At 46.5% G+C, this 13,787-nt stretch overlaps 1 long non-coding RNA gene across 2 annotated transcripts; it reads left to right on the top strand.

The window, feature by feature from the left end:
* The first annotated feature begins 2,125 nt into the window (after positions 1–2,125).
* LOC127814069 (uncharacterized) lies at positions 2,126–13,184 on the top strand. Of its 2 annotated transcripts, XR_008026269.1 has the most exons (4): positions 2,126–3,165; positions 3,365–3,449; positions 3,760–11,756; positions 11,956–13,184. It is a non-coding gene; the product is annotated as an uncharacterized LOC127814069 (long non-coding RNA). The 2 variants fall into 2 exon arrangements; XR_008026268.1 differs by having other exon boundaries at positions 3,365–11,756.
* The last annotated feature ends 603 nt before the right edge of the window (positions 13,185–13,787 follow it).

Genomic DNA, 13,787 nt, shown 5'->3' on the forward strand with positions numbered 1-13,787 from the left:
ACAACCTTCTCCACTTAGAGTGCTTCACTCCTCAAAGCTCTCTTGAATGGTTTGAGAACAACCCATGGTGCCTATTTATAGATTACTTGAACCAATCATATTATGCCACTTGTCACGATCTTAGCCATGGACTCCAAAGACTCAAAGATATATTTGAATGGCTTTTCAAATCCAAAACTATAATGGATTGAACTTTTGAAATCCAAGCTAATTCTCCAACTTCTTCCAAATGACATTTTGGCCCTTATTTCAAGTCCTCAATTTTAATATTTTACCACATAAGATCTTAATTTTTATCCTTATTTCGTTTGGATAATTCTCTAATTACAATTACACCCTCAAACATCAAATTTATCGAAATACTTAAAATCTCAAAATTAATAATTAAAAATTACTCGATATGTACGATTTTTGGGAAGCCCTTACCATCATTCGGTCTTTTCAGGCTATAACTTAGCTTAACTGAAAACCATCTCTTATTTTATTTCTTTTAGCGCTATAAATATTGCTTCGAGACGCTCGTCAAATATATACCTTTGTCCTTAGGTATCTAAGCTCCAGGGCACTCCATGCAGTCGATTCGGCGACTTACTGCCCTCTCAAACCCATTTTTTTGGTATTTTGAACTCACTTAAAATACATGGCAACCTTATGAAAATATGGGGTATTACAATCTACCCCCCTTAAAAGAATTTTATCCTCGAAATTGGCTCATACATGCAATCTCCAAAGATCAAAATAAGCCATTTCATAGCCCGGACATATCTCATAGTCCACAAAATTCCAAATTTTCATTCTAACTTTTCTGGTGGTAAGCAAACAAGAACGGCCAATAACCATACCTCAACAGTCGACAGCTAGCACCCATACATCTAGTATCCCCCTCGTCGGCCCGACGTGGGATTGCTCCTCCCCAAAGGAATCTAGCACACCCGCTGGCAGAGGCTTCCTCACCTCCAGCGGTCTTAACATTCCCAGCTTGGGTATGGACTGCCCCACCCACTCAGTTCAACCACAGGGACTACTCGACTGAGGGTCCAATGGTCGATAGTTTTGGTATATCGGGCGACCAATAGTGTTATTCCACCCCAAACCACATAAGAAGCCATTCCAACGCTGTCGTGGTAACATGAACTCATCCAATGGCAGGTGCTCCTCCCAAACTTTAGGTACGCACATACTACCCCAAAACTTGAGAATGTCATCTCGCATCTCAAAAATCAAAACCCCTGGGCTGGCCACACTCATTTATCCATAGATGTATACACCGGTCACCCCCACTAGTCTCTTGTATCTCGGTCTCCAGATCTAGCAGAACCGCCAGGTCAGCTATCAAGATGGACGAACCCTTCGGCACTAAACTCACCAACATCGGGCTCAAAAGCCTCAACAACGACCACCCCTGGGCCATCAACCAAGCCACCTAATTGGCACGCCCCAGGTGATACAAAAAGTGCAGTCATAGTCCTTCAGGAACTCCATCCACAGTTACTGCCTCATGTTCAGCTCTTTCTGTGAGAACACATACCTCAGACTTTTGTGGTTCGTGAACACCTCAAACATCTTATCGCATCAGTAGTGCTTCCATAAGCTCAAGAGCATATACTGTAATACCCGGTATTACATGGTGTTGAAAATAAATAATTTTTGATTATTTTGAAAGGAGCTTGGGTGGTCCGGGAAGCCCAAGGGGTCAATATCGAGAAATTAATTAATAAAATTGTTGAATTGGCAGTTGAGAGTGCCTCGGGACTTGGATGTCCAGGGAAGAAGGCAAGGTATTGGTGAGCGTCTCGAGATGAGGATAATGACGTTAGAAGCGGTCCGATCGGGAATAATTTTCGAAATAATTTCGGTAGAAGCCCGAGTGGGTGCCAATACCGAATAATCGGAGGGGACCTCCTGGGAGCTGAGGGGACCCTAGGGGTGGTTCGATTTTCTGAATAAGGCAATCCTTAAGTGTTTTTGGATCGAATAAATGTCCTACGCAGGCCTAGGGACGAAATCGATATTCCCGAGTAGGTGTCGGCAATTAATTTTATAGAAATCAAGTTATCGTGAGGCTTCAATGATAATTAATTAAAGTTTAAAGGGCCCAAGAGAAATTAATAAATCTCCCAAGTGTAATTTAGGAGAAATCAGAGGGCTCATGTGATAAATATCTATATATATATATATAAGTGTGCGAAAGTGGGGAGGAAGCTTCCTCCCCCTGATATTTTGAAATCAAATGCAGAGAGCCGAGAGGGAGCTCGGGAAGTAGAGGAGAGGGAGATCGCGCGAGGGAGAAATGAAAGAGTGTGAGGCGAGAGAGAGCAATGCGAGAACGAGAGAGGAAGGAGATAGCTGGTGGCTGGAAGAAGAAGCCGCTGTGATGGCGGCCATGGCCGACGCGAGGCAGAGCAGAAGCGGACCAGTGAGGGGTGCTGAGGAGCTCGTGGAGGCTGGAGGCGATGCTGGCTCGCGATGGCGCACGAGAGCTATTTGGGTGCGTCGATGGCTAGCCAAGCAGCCAGCGATGATGGCAGCGGCTGAAGCTTCTGCAATGGCGTCTTGAAGCTGCAAGGGTCGACGATAGCAAGTGGCTGGTGCGAGCGAGGAGTCACAGGAGGTCGTTGGGGTGCTGCTCGCAGCGGCTGGAGGTCGAAGGCAGTGTCGATCTTGAGGCGATGGTGGCCGAAGGTGTGGCTGCGACTGGTTGTCGCGGCCATGGCTGCAGCGTGGGGTTGGGCAGCAGCGCGGCTGCTGTGCGCGCGAGAGGCCGGCGGGGGTTGCTGCTCACGATGGCAGCGGCGCGACAACTGGAGGTGGCCGGAGGCAATGGCAGCTCGAGCAGGGTCGGTGGCCGGTTGAGTTGGGCGCGCGCTGGAGGTTGAAGGAGATGAACAGTGCGCGCAGGAAGTGGAAAAGAAAGGAGGAAGAAGAGAAAGAAAATAAGGAGAAAAGAAAAAAAGAAATAAAGGAAAAAAGAAATAAAGAAAATTTGGGAAAAATCTGGAAAAATAGGAAGAAATTCCAAAAAAATTCTAGAAAAAGTCTGAAAATTATTTGGGGACACGAGGAGCGTGTCAGAGGCTTGAGATCGATATTTTTGGTGCAAGTGGCAGCTCGAGAACCAACGCCGGTGTGGGCGTCTGATCGGTTTTCTTCTCCAAATTAATCAAGGTAATTAATTTAATTCTTTCAAAATATTTTCATTATGTGAGATAATGAAATGTAATTAGTTGATTGGTTTATGCCTTGGTTGTGGTTGTTTTTGTTGAAGTTTATTATCGGGGGGTTTTGCGGTATACGGCATAGTTGAGGGCATCGGTTAAATGCCGGATGTTAATGGAGTTGGGATTTTGTGTGTGGTTGCATCTAGGTTCGACCGGAGGGACGGTGATCCTAGAAGAACTTGAGATTCAGGCTAGAATTCATGCCGAGGCAAAGATGAAGCTTCGAGCCAGGTAAGGGACGGCCCCAGGTGGAGGTGGCCTTGCAAGTTGGTAAATATGTTTGGTAATGTTTTTATGTTGCATTGGCATGTAGTGGTTATATCTTGTGTGATGCAAGACCTAGTGGACCTATGGCCATATGGAGGACTAGTGTGGTGGGGGCTGATAGGTTGATGCCTCAAACCTTAGTGGGTTGTGAGGATGTGTGAGCCTAGCCTCATTTGCATGCATTTGGCATACATAAACATGATTATATTCATATTTACATGCATTGCACCCTTACTGAGTCTTTATGACTCATGAGGTTTTACCTGATGTGTAGATGATGCAAGCCCAGATGCAAGCCGGGATGGTGCCGGGAGACTGTTATGGAAATTAGCTTGTTGCCTGAGTTGTGTTGTTGTGTAATCTCCTGTAAATTTTATAAGTATTCATGTAATTGAATGTAAACGATATTGAGCTCTAGATGTATTTAATTATTGAAATCACCGTAGTGTGATAAAGGATTGTGAGATTGTTCGTGATATATGGCTTAGTTGGAGAAGCCGAGTTCAGACCGAGACAGGATCAGCAAGGTATGTTCTCATAAATCCCCAATACTCAGCAAAGTGTTTATATGCTAGCTTATGCCTGGGTCACCTCTGGCTTGCTATGGGGTGAGCTGAAGAGAGGTGAAGCTCACTCGGGTTTCGGGTCTTGGTCCGCTGGACTTTTCTTATTTGAGTTGGGACCGATTCCTGAGTGGAGCGAAGGGAAGGACAAAGCCTAGTTCCCACCTAGGGCGTTTCCTGTTGAAACATAGTCCAACCCTTCAGTTGTGGTTGTCGGGTGAGTAATCCGGTTGATTATTTACCGGTGGCGCCCGTAAGTGGGAGCGGGTCGTTACAGTTGGTATCAGAGCATGGCTAGCTATATAAGTGAGGAAGGCTAGCGTGCTTAAGTGTTAAGTGTGGTCGGTTAAGTGATTAATGTGAGTAATTGCCGGAGTTTTGGAATAGAGGATGTCTGGCATGATTCGAAGTAAGTCGAATGTCTTAACTGCTGAGTTGGGGTCGAGAACAATCGATTTGAAATTTTAAAATTTCAATGTAAGATTGGTCTGATAACCTTGAAAGTTGGACATGTGGACCGAGGACCCTAAGGGATTGGGTCAAGTTATTGAGGCCTGCAATGGTATGTTTGGATATTCCTGTTCTTGGGATGAGAAAATACCCTGGATTGAGAAGCTATACCTGTGAGAGGTATACGGGTTGAGCAATGAGGAACCGAAAACCCAAGTGTGGGTGCGGTGTCAAGAAACTCGAGTTTATGAATTTTGGGTAATATTAAGTGTTCTAGGGATGAGCACTTCTTGAAGTTGAAGTGTCGAGGCTTGTGTGGGGACACGAAGCCGAGGCATGACTAATCCGAGAAGGGATTAGTAGAGCATCCTTATGCCAGGGGTTGCCGAGCATGTTCGAGGGAATAGAGTTGTCCCTTGGAAGTGGTGCAGTAAGGCTTATACGCTTGAGATAGAGTGAGCTAAAGTGGAAGATAGCTCGGGACTCAAGGATATGAGACGTTAGTGAGGATTTATGGAGAGTATGCGTGTAATGCATCAGTATGTCATGGCTAGTGAAAGCATGACGTAAGCAAAATCCGGAAGGACTCTGAGGAAAGTCGGGATGCTAGATAAATGTGATCGTATTGTTATGATGATCCCAAAGGGGATGTGCCTAGGGTATGAGTAGACCCTATTTGGCTTCTTGATGAGACAAGGTCTATCCTTGGGAATGATGGACGTGTGGCAAGTGGACCCTAGCTGGTGTTTGCATGAGAAGAAAGTCTCAAGTGAGTCGAGCTGGAATCCAGGGAAATCCAGATTGGGGATTAAAGAGTTGGTCATGTGTTGATATGCGCGTGAGAGCCATTGGATTAGAAGTCCTAGTTATGTAGGGCCAAGTGACCGTTCATGTGATTGATGGATGAGGGGCCAATCAAAACTCTCATTATGACGCTTGGGGTCTGGTGGGACGCCTAAGGTCGGGAGATGAGAGGTGAATAGACCCTCATTATGATGCCTGGGGTCGTGATGACGCCTAAGGTCTCGAGACCCTTGATGGGAGACGAGGAGGTCACCCAATGAAGGGTATGAACGGGTATGTGGGCCTAGGCTGATGAGTTGTGGTAACAGGACATCCATAGGCAACGCGCGCAATGGAAATGCCAACTTCGGATGCCAATGGGCAGGGGCATGGTGAGCAATGAGGAGGCCCCGAACTTTAAATTCCAAGTCATGGGAGCCTGAGCGAGGCGTGCAAGGCCAGGCCGGGCGTAGTGACTGAATGCATTCATGAGTGTGCAAGGAGAGGCGAGAGGTCTCGATTTACCTAGAGGGTAAAGGTAGGTGCTCGCTGGTTATGGGTACCGGAGCTTGAGATAGGCTCAGCATGTTAGTTGTTGTTTGAGAGTCTCTTAAGCGATAAGAAATGTAGAGTCCTAAGGAGTAAGGCTTCTGGTATGAACTTGCGGTTATCAAGGCAAGGATAATCAAGTATGATGGCTTGGTAGGATGGTAGCGGAACCATCGTAGCTCGGGAAGGCTTTAAGTAGCCTAGATGCTAAGGGTGCAAGGCTCGATGGGACGAATCTAATGCTATGGACCGTGTGGCAGAGGACTAATGAGTCGGCTCGTGTTGAGGGCAAGTGGCCCATGGGCCTGAGCAATTTAGTGAACTGCAAGTGATGGTCAAATGCCAAAGATTTGGAGCAGCACCCTAGGAAATCTGGTCAGGTGAGACTGAGAATCTCCTGCTAGGGATAGGACATCTAGAGTAGTCCTAGGGAGAAATCGTGGAACGCGAAAAACGTTCTAATGGTTTAGTTGCCGAGTAGGAAACTTGGTAGGGCGAAGCTACGGGTGCGACGCAAATTAGTGATGGGCCGAGCCATGCTGTTGCAAACTGTTGTTGGGCCAGTGTATGGGAGCAACACGGTAATGATGATTAGGTGTTGGCTCTCCGAAGCACAGGGCAACACGATGGGGAACCAGTGTTGGGCCAGTGTATGGGAGTGACACGATGATAGTGATCAGGTGTTGGCTCGCCTAAAGCACAGGGCAACACAGTGATTATGCAGATGGTCAGGGGCTAAAGATTTGTGAAATGCGGTAGGGTGACGAAAGTTGTGGCCAGTGCCACAATTCAACTGCTAGTAATAAGAGTTGTCAGGGTGTTGCACCCAAGTGGGGTTTAAGCCCTTTATCTCGTTAAAGTAGTGTCAAGGCGATTTAGCGAAGTGGTTTAGCTAATGTTTGGGTGTTGTAGCGCTTCGAGATGTTTGAGAAAGAAACCCAGGGAAAAGAAACGGGTCTAGCGTGGGAATAACGCTACAGTTGATGCCTACGGTTGACGGGTCTAATGCCAAGGACCACTGGATATAGACGGTTAGTTCACGGGAGGGACTGCAGCCCTCTATGTGGAGTAACCTGTCTGCGGTGGAGACGATTAGACGTGAAGACCTGGGGTATGCTGTAGGTTATGTCTGGGCCAAACCTAAATTTCCGTGAGGGTTGAAAAAAAAAAAAAAAAAAAAAATCACCGTAGTGCCTTTTGTTGTCTTGGCAGCAGGAAGATTTGTGAATTGATTGGGTGATATCCTGTGGTATGAAAACGAGATGCGTGGCAATGCTCCTTGTTAAAGGATGCTAACGCAGTTGTGGTTAAATTGATCGCAATTGATCGAATAAATTGAGATGATGGACCCTGTGTGACCTTGCGGTGATGCAAGAAGATGGGTCGATTGGTGAAGTCGTGAATGGCCCCAGGATGTTACGTAAGTGCCGTGGAGGGCGAGACTTACGAGTTGGAAACCAACCATGAGATGGGGATATTGAAGCGTGTAAAGGCTTCGAGTAAAGGGATCCCTAATCTTGTGAAGTGAGTTGTGGCAGGCTGAACGTGTGGCTGAGGCGCGGTTTGAAATTCGTGAAGGCTTGCAATTGCACGGTCTAGTATTAGTCCTGATGTGTCGATGCAAAAATGAGGAAAAATCCTTATGTAGCACTGGATGGATTTCCGGTTGATGACACAGGATCAGTTGCCAGGTGGTAGCACCTGATGGTAATGGTGAGAGCGTGAGACTCGAAGACTGTGATGAAAAGCCTTGTTGATTGACCATGTACATAAAGGTTCAGCGGGTCCTGGTGGCTAAACCAGACGAATTTCGAGAAAGAGATCCAAGATTTTAAGAGATGGTTTGTTGGGGGAAAAATTGTGCCGCCTAAAGGAATGCTACTCCGTAATGAGAGTTATTAATGGTGGAGTTGAAATGTGTCCTAGGTAGAACGTGAGAGGTTCTCCCGAGAAAGGTCGAGCATAGGGCAATAACATTAAATTGACCTCCTAAGGCACTACCACTCTAACAGGATGCATCACCGGGGAAAGCCAGCGTGATGGCAAGTGCCTGAGTAGGAATGTGAGTCCTACGACATCTAGTGGAAGTGTGAGTTCCACAGGAGTAGCAGGGGTGATGTCCAGTGGGTGGAGTTAAATCAAAAATCATAGTCGATGAGTGCAAGAGTAGTGCCTGGAGAAAGGTTGTGTTGGTTATGAGCCGGGCGATCCGGTTAAAGCTAATCGAGTTGATTAGATGGAAGGTGAAGGCGAATTTAAGATGTCACCAATGGGTGGCTAGAGCTCAAAGGAAGAGCTTGTGGGACGAGATTGGTTCCCAAGAATCGTGTAAAAGTGATGAAATCACCTGGAAGCTGTGAGTAATACAGCTAGAGGGATGCCTTGGAGTTTGGGCAATTAAGGAGATTTAACCTCGTGGCTAAAGGTTAACGATTGTGAAAGGAAATCAGCTAGTGGAGCCGATTGGTGACTAGTTGAGGGTGGCTGATGGTGACCAAAGGCGCCAATTGGTGATAGCAGTAGTGGCGAGCGGTGGCTAGCCATGGTCGTGTTGCGTCGTGAGAGTAGTTAGTCAGTGGCGTTGGTGGATCTGGAGTCGCGGTTGCGGCTGGATGTGGCGCTAAGCGATGGCAAGAGATCGTCTTAGCTGATGATGATGGCGTTAAGGCTAATGTGGACGCTCACTAACTGATGTGAGCTGGTTGTAGCAAAAGTTATAAGAAACCTGGGAGAAGCCAAAGTTTCTCAGGGAATAAGCTAGCTACTATAAGTATAGCAAAGTGATTTGTGGAAAATGGCTTAAGGGTGGGGTCGTGTTTGTTGTGATGACCAGTAAGATTCAAGGAGCAGCGAGTCTTTTGAGATGATGTGGTGGTGTCATTGTAGCTGTCAGAGAATTCATTGTTGTCATGGTGTTGTCCCTGCCGAGTAGGACAAAGGGAACCATTATCCATGGTTTAAATCAGGTGTTTATCGCAAAAAAAAAAAAAAAAAAAAACCTGATTTTGGGATTGTCGAAAAGTTCCATGCTTCAAGAGTAAGAGGCTTTGTTGAGAAATGTGAGATTTAAAAAGTCCTAAGGAAATTGAAGCTGGGCGAGTAAATTTGGCTAAAAGACCGCTACAAGAGTAGGGGTGTTACCGTGTTAGCTTGTTGTGGTGCGGACCAAAGGCACAAGTCATCCTACAAGTGCGATGCAATAAGTGATTGTGCAGATGGTAATAAGCCAATCACTTGTGCCACGCACCGTGGGTGATGACGAGGGCTGGTTAATGGTTTCGCGACCTTAAGCGCAATGGTAGGATCCTTGACTCGCGGTAGGGTTTAACAGCCAAGGTAAGGCCCAGCATGGGGCATGATTGTGAAGGCCAAAATGAAGTGAAGATGTGTAGGGGTTGCTCAATGAAAAGTTTCCTGTTATGGGTATGAGACCTCTACTAGCGTGTGATATCGGCTAATAAGAAGGCCTAAGTACCTCTGTGTGCTTATGTGAAGAACTCCTGGTTGGGAGAAGGTTGTGGCCCGAGCATGATTAAGCTCGAGGTGAGATTGTAATAGTGCGTGCATCGCCAAGCTCGAGTTGGACCCGGGTAATGCACGTATGGTTCAAATGTGAAATTACCTGACATGGTGTTAGGTATATCGATTTTGAGTAATCGTATCGATAAATGAGGGTCAGCTGGTCAAGGTAATAGATCATGTATGAAATGGTCGAAATTGGCTGGGTGAGCCAAATGGTTGCTTCCCATGTAGTGTTAGCATGGTTAGTTGATTGGTAATGAGAAGTTGCCATGAGGATCAACTCAAGCTGTGCATGCTTATGATTAATGGCGGTACGCCATGGTGACATAGGTGCTAGAGTGTCTTATTGGCACTAGAAGTGACATTGCGGCTGATGGTCGGTGCTAAAACGTTGCTGGTTGGACCAGCGTAAAAATCGTGGCCATGTGTGATTGGCAATGGGAAACGTTGCCGCGTGGGATCGGCGTAAAATCGTTGTAGACTGATTGGCAATGCAATGTTCGCGAGTGTTTATTTTGATTGATGGGAAAATGGGAAGTAGACAGCAAAGTGATGCTTCAAAGTAGAGAAAATTCGTCCAGAAATGGACATCGTTGCAGTAAGCATGACCAACGACTAGTGGTGCAGTTTGGCGAGAAGCCAAGGCGGTAATCGGTTGATAAATGTCCTCGAGAAGTGGATGACCAAATGCCTAAGTGAAACCTTGAGGTGAGAATGACCTGAGGTAAAGGCTGAGAAATAGTTCGGTTACGAGATTCTCGAGCTGGGGATTCGGAGAATAGCCGGAGAATGTGATTACCTTGGGCAAGAGATTAAGGCAAGGTGAATTTCGAGGACGAAATTCTTTAAGGAGGGTGGAATGTAATACCCGGTATTACATGGTGTTGAAAATAAATAATTTTTGATTATTTTGAAAGGAGCTCGGGTGGTCCGGGAAGCCCAAGGGGTCAATATCGAGAAATTAATTAATAAAATTGTCGAATTGGCAGTTGAGAGTGCCTCAGGACTTGGATGTCCAGGGAAGAAGGCAAGGTATTGGTGAGCGTCTCGAGATGAGGATAATGACGTTAGAAGCGGTCCGATCGGGAATAATTTTCGAAATAATTTCGGTAGAAGCCCGAGTGGGTGCCAATACCGAATAATCGGAGGGGACCTCCTGGGAGCTGAGGGGACCCTAGGGGTGGTTCGATTTTCTGAATAAGGCAATCCTTAAGTGTTTTTGGATCGAATAAATGTCCTACGCAGGCCCAGGGACAAAATCGATATTCCCGAGTAGGTGTCGGCAATTAATTTTATAGAAATCAAGTTATCGTGAGGCTTCAATGATAATTAATTAAAGTTTAAAGGGCCCAAGAGCAATTAATAAATCTCCCAAGTGTAATTTAGGAGAAATCAGAGGGCTCATGTGATAAATATCTATATATATATATATAAGTGTGCGAAAGTGGGGAGGAAGCTTCCTCCCCCTGATATTTTGAAATCAAATGCAGAGAGCCGAGAGGGAGCTCGGGAAGTAGAGGAGAGGGAGATCGCGCGAGGGAGAAATGAAAGAGTGTGAGGCGAGAGAGAGCAATGCGAGAACGAGAGAGGAAGGAGATAGCTGGTGGCTGGAAGAAGAAGCCGCTGTGATGGCGGCCATGGCCGACGCGAGGCAGAGCAGAGGCGGACCAGCGAGGGGTGCTGAGGAGCTCGTGGAGGCTGGAGGCGATGCTGGCTCGCGATGGCGCACGAGAGCTATTTGGGTGCGTCGATGGCTAGCCAAGCAGCCAGCGATGATGGCAGCGGCTGAAGCTTCTGCAATGGCGTCTTGAAGCTGTAAGGGTCGACGATAGCAAGTGGCTGGTGCGAGCGAGGAGTCACAGGAGGTCGTTGGGGTGCTGCTCGCAGCGGCTGGAGGTCGAAGGCAGTGTCGATCTTGAGGCGATGGTGGCCGAAGGTGTGGCTGCGACTGGTTGTCGCGGCCATGGCTGCAGCGTGGGGTTGGGCAGCAGCGCGGCTGCTGTGCGCGCGAGAGGCAGGCGGGGGTTGCTGCTCACGATGGCAGCGGCGCGACAACTGGAGGTGGCCGGAGGCAATGGCAGCTCAAGCAGGGTCGGTGGCCGGTTGAGTTGGGCGCGCGCTGGAGGTTGAAGGAGATGAACAGTGCGCGCAGGAAGTGGAAAAGAAAGGAGGAAGAAGAGAAAGAAAATAAGGAGAAAAGAAATAAAGAAATAAAGAAAATTTGGGAAAAATCTGGAAAAATAGGAAGAAATTCCAAAAAAATTCTAGAAAAAGTCTGAAAATTATTTGGGGACACGAGGAGCGTGTCAGAAGACTTGAGATCGATATTTTTGGTGCAAGTGGCAACTCGAGAGCCAACGCCGGTGTGGGCGTCTGATCGGTTTTCTTCTCCAAATTAATCAAGGTAATTAATTTAATTCTTTCAAAATATTTTCATTATGTGAGATAATGAAATGTAATTAGTTGATTGGTTTATGCCTTGGTTGGGGTTGTTTTTGTTGAAGTTTATTATCGGGGGGTTTTGCGGTATACGGCATAGTTGAGGGCATCGGTTAAATGCCGGATGTTAATGGAGTTGGGATTTTGTGTGTGGTTGCATCTAGGTTCGACCGGAGGGACGGTGATCCTAGAAGAACTTGAGATTCAGGCTAGAATTCGTGCCGAGGCAAAGATGAAGCTTCGAGCCAGGTAAGGGACGGCCCCAGGTGGAGGTGGCCTTGCAAGTTGGTAATGTTTTTATGTTGCATTGGCATGTAGTGGTTATATCTTGTGTGATGCAAGACCTAGTGGACCTATGGCCATATGGAGGACTAGTGTGGTGGGGGCTGATAGGTTGATGCCTCAAACCTTAGTGGGTTGTGAGGATGTGTGAGCCTAGCCTCATTTGCATGCATTTGGCATACATAAACATGATTATATTCATATTTACATGCATTGCACCCTTACTGAGTCTTTATGACTCATGAGGTTTTACCTGATGTGTAGATGATGCAAGCCCAGATGCAAGCCGGGATGGTGCCGGGAGACTGTTATGGAAATTAGCTTGTTGCCTGAGTTGTGTTGTTGTGTAATCTCCTGTAAATTTTATAAGTATTCATGTAATTGAATGTAAACGATATTGAGCTCTAGATGTATTTAATTATTGAAATCACCGTAGTGTGATAAATGATTGTGAGATTGTTCGTGATATATGGCTTAGTTGGAGAAGCCGAGTTCAGACCGAGACAGGATCAGCAAGGTATGTTCTCATAAATCCCCAATACTCAGCAAAGTGTTTATATGCTAGCTTATGCCTGGGTCACCTCTGGCTTGCTATGGGGTGAGCTGAAGAGAGGTGAAGCTCACTCGGGTTTCGGGTCTTGGTCCGCTGGACTTTTCTTATTTGAGTTGGGACCGATTCCTGAGTGGAGCGAAGGGAAGGACAAAGCCTAGTTCCCACCTAGGGCGTTTCCTGTTGAAACATAGTCCAACCCTTCAGTTGTGGTTGTCGGGTGAGTAATCCGGTCGATTATTTACCGGTGGCGCCCGTAAGTGGGAGCGGGTCGTTACATATACCCCAACTGCTAGCACTAAGTCACACATCGGGTAGCTTACCTTGTGCCTCGACGTGATCCACACACGATCACAAGGTTATGTTGCATCAACATGCAACCCAATCCTTTGAGCTATCACAAGCTCTCACTGCATCCGGCAGACCATTTTCACTTGACTCTCCTCACGAGTCCTGACATGGATATAACTACTCCAGAAATTCTCTTCACAAATCTCTGACAACAGTCTGCCAATTTCAACATACTTTCAATCTTTTCATAAATTGCTTAGGGATCCTATCACAAAGCTTTGGTCCCTTCCTCTATCACTTCTGGCATTATTTCCCGTACCAGGCGTAACTCCAAATCTCATGGATCCTTGGGTCACACATCCCTGAGGACTCCATATTCCTCCACATAGGTGTCGAAATCACCATTAGACAACCCATAGGTTCAGCTTCTACTCTTAACGAAATTTCACTATGGTCTTGAGCTATACACCTCAAACCATTACATAAATCTTCCAAAGATCTGCCTTTCGACTGATAATGATTTGGGTCCCATGCGGTTGCCTAAAGCATAACCTATCTATATGTCCCATCTCACAGATCATACCCAGACTTTTGATTATCGCGTGTCATCCTTACACGTATATACTATTATCTCAATGACTTTATACATCAAATCATCACGTCCCAAATCATGGACAATCAAAATTTCCAACTCGAAACCTTTAAGAGGCCCAAGACTTCACTTAGCCACTTCATCAGCTAAGTTGACACCAAACTTACATAACCCGATCCCACGAGTCACTTTCTCAAGGTAACCTTACCTCAATTCCAAAATCTAAGGCACTATAGAAATCTCCTCCCTCAACTACTTCGGGCCGACCGGACTTTGGGCAG

The sequence above is a fragment of the Diospyros lotus genome, chromosome 12 (assembly GCF_014633365.1).
Source record: "Diospyros lotus cultivar Yz01 chromosome 12, ASM1463336v1, whole genome shotgun sequence".
In the NCBI taxonomy this organism is placed as follows: Eukaryota; Viridiplantae; Streptophyta; class Magnoliopsida; order Ericales; family Ebenaceae; genus Diospyros; species Diospyros lotus.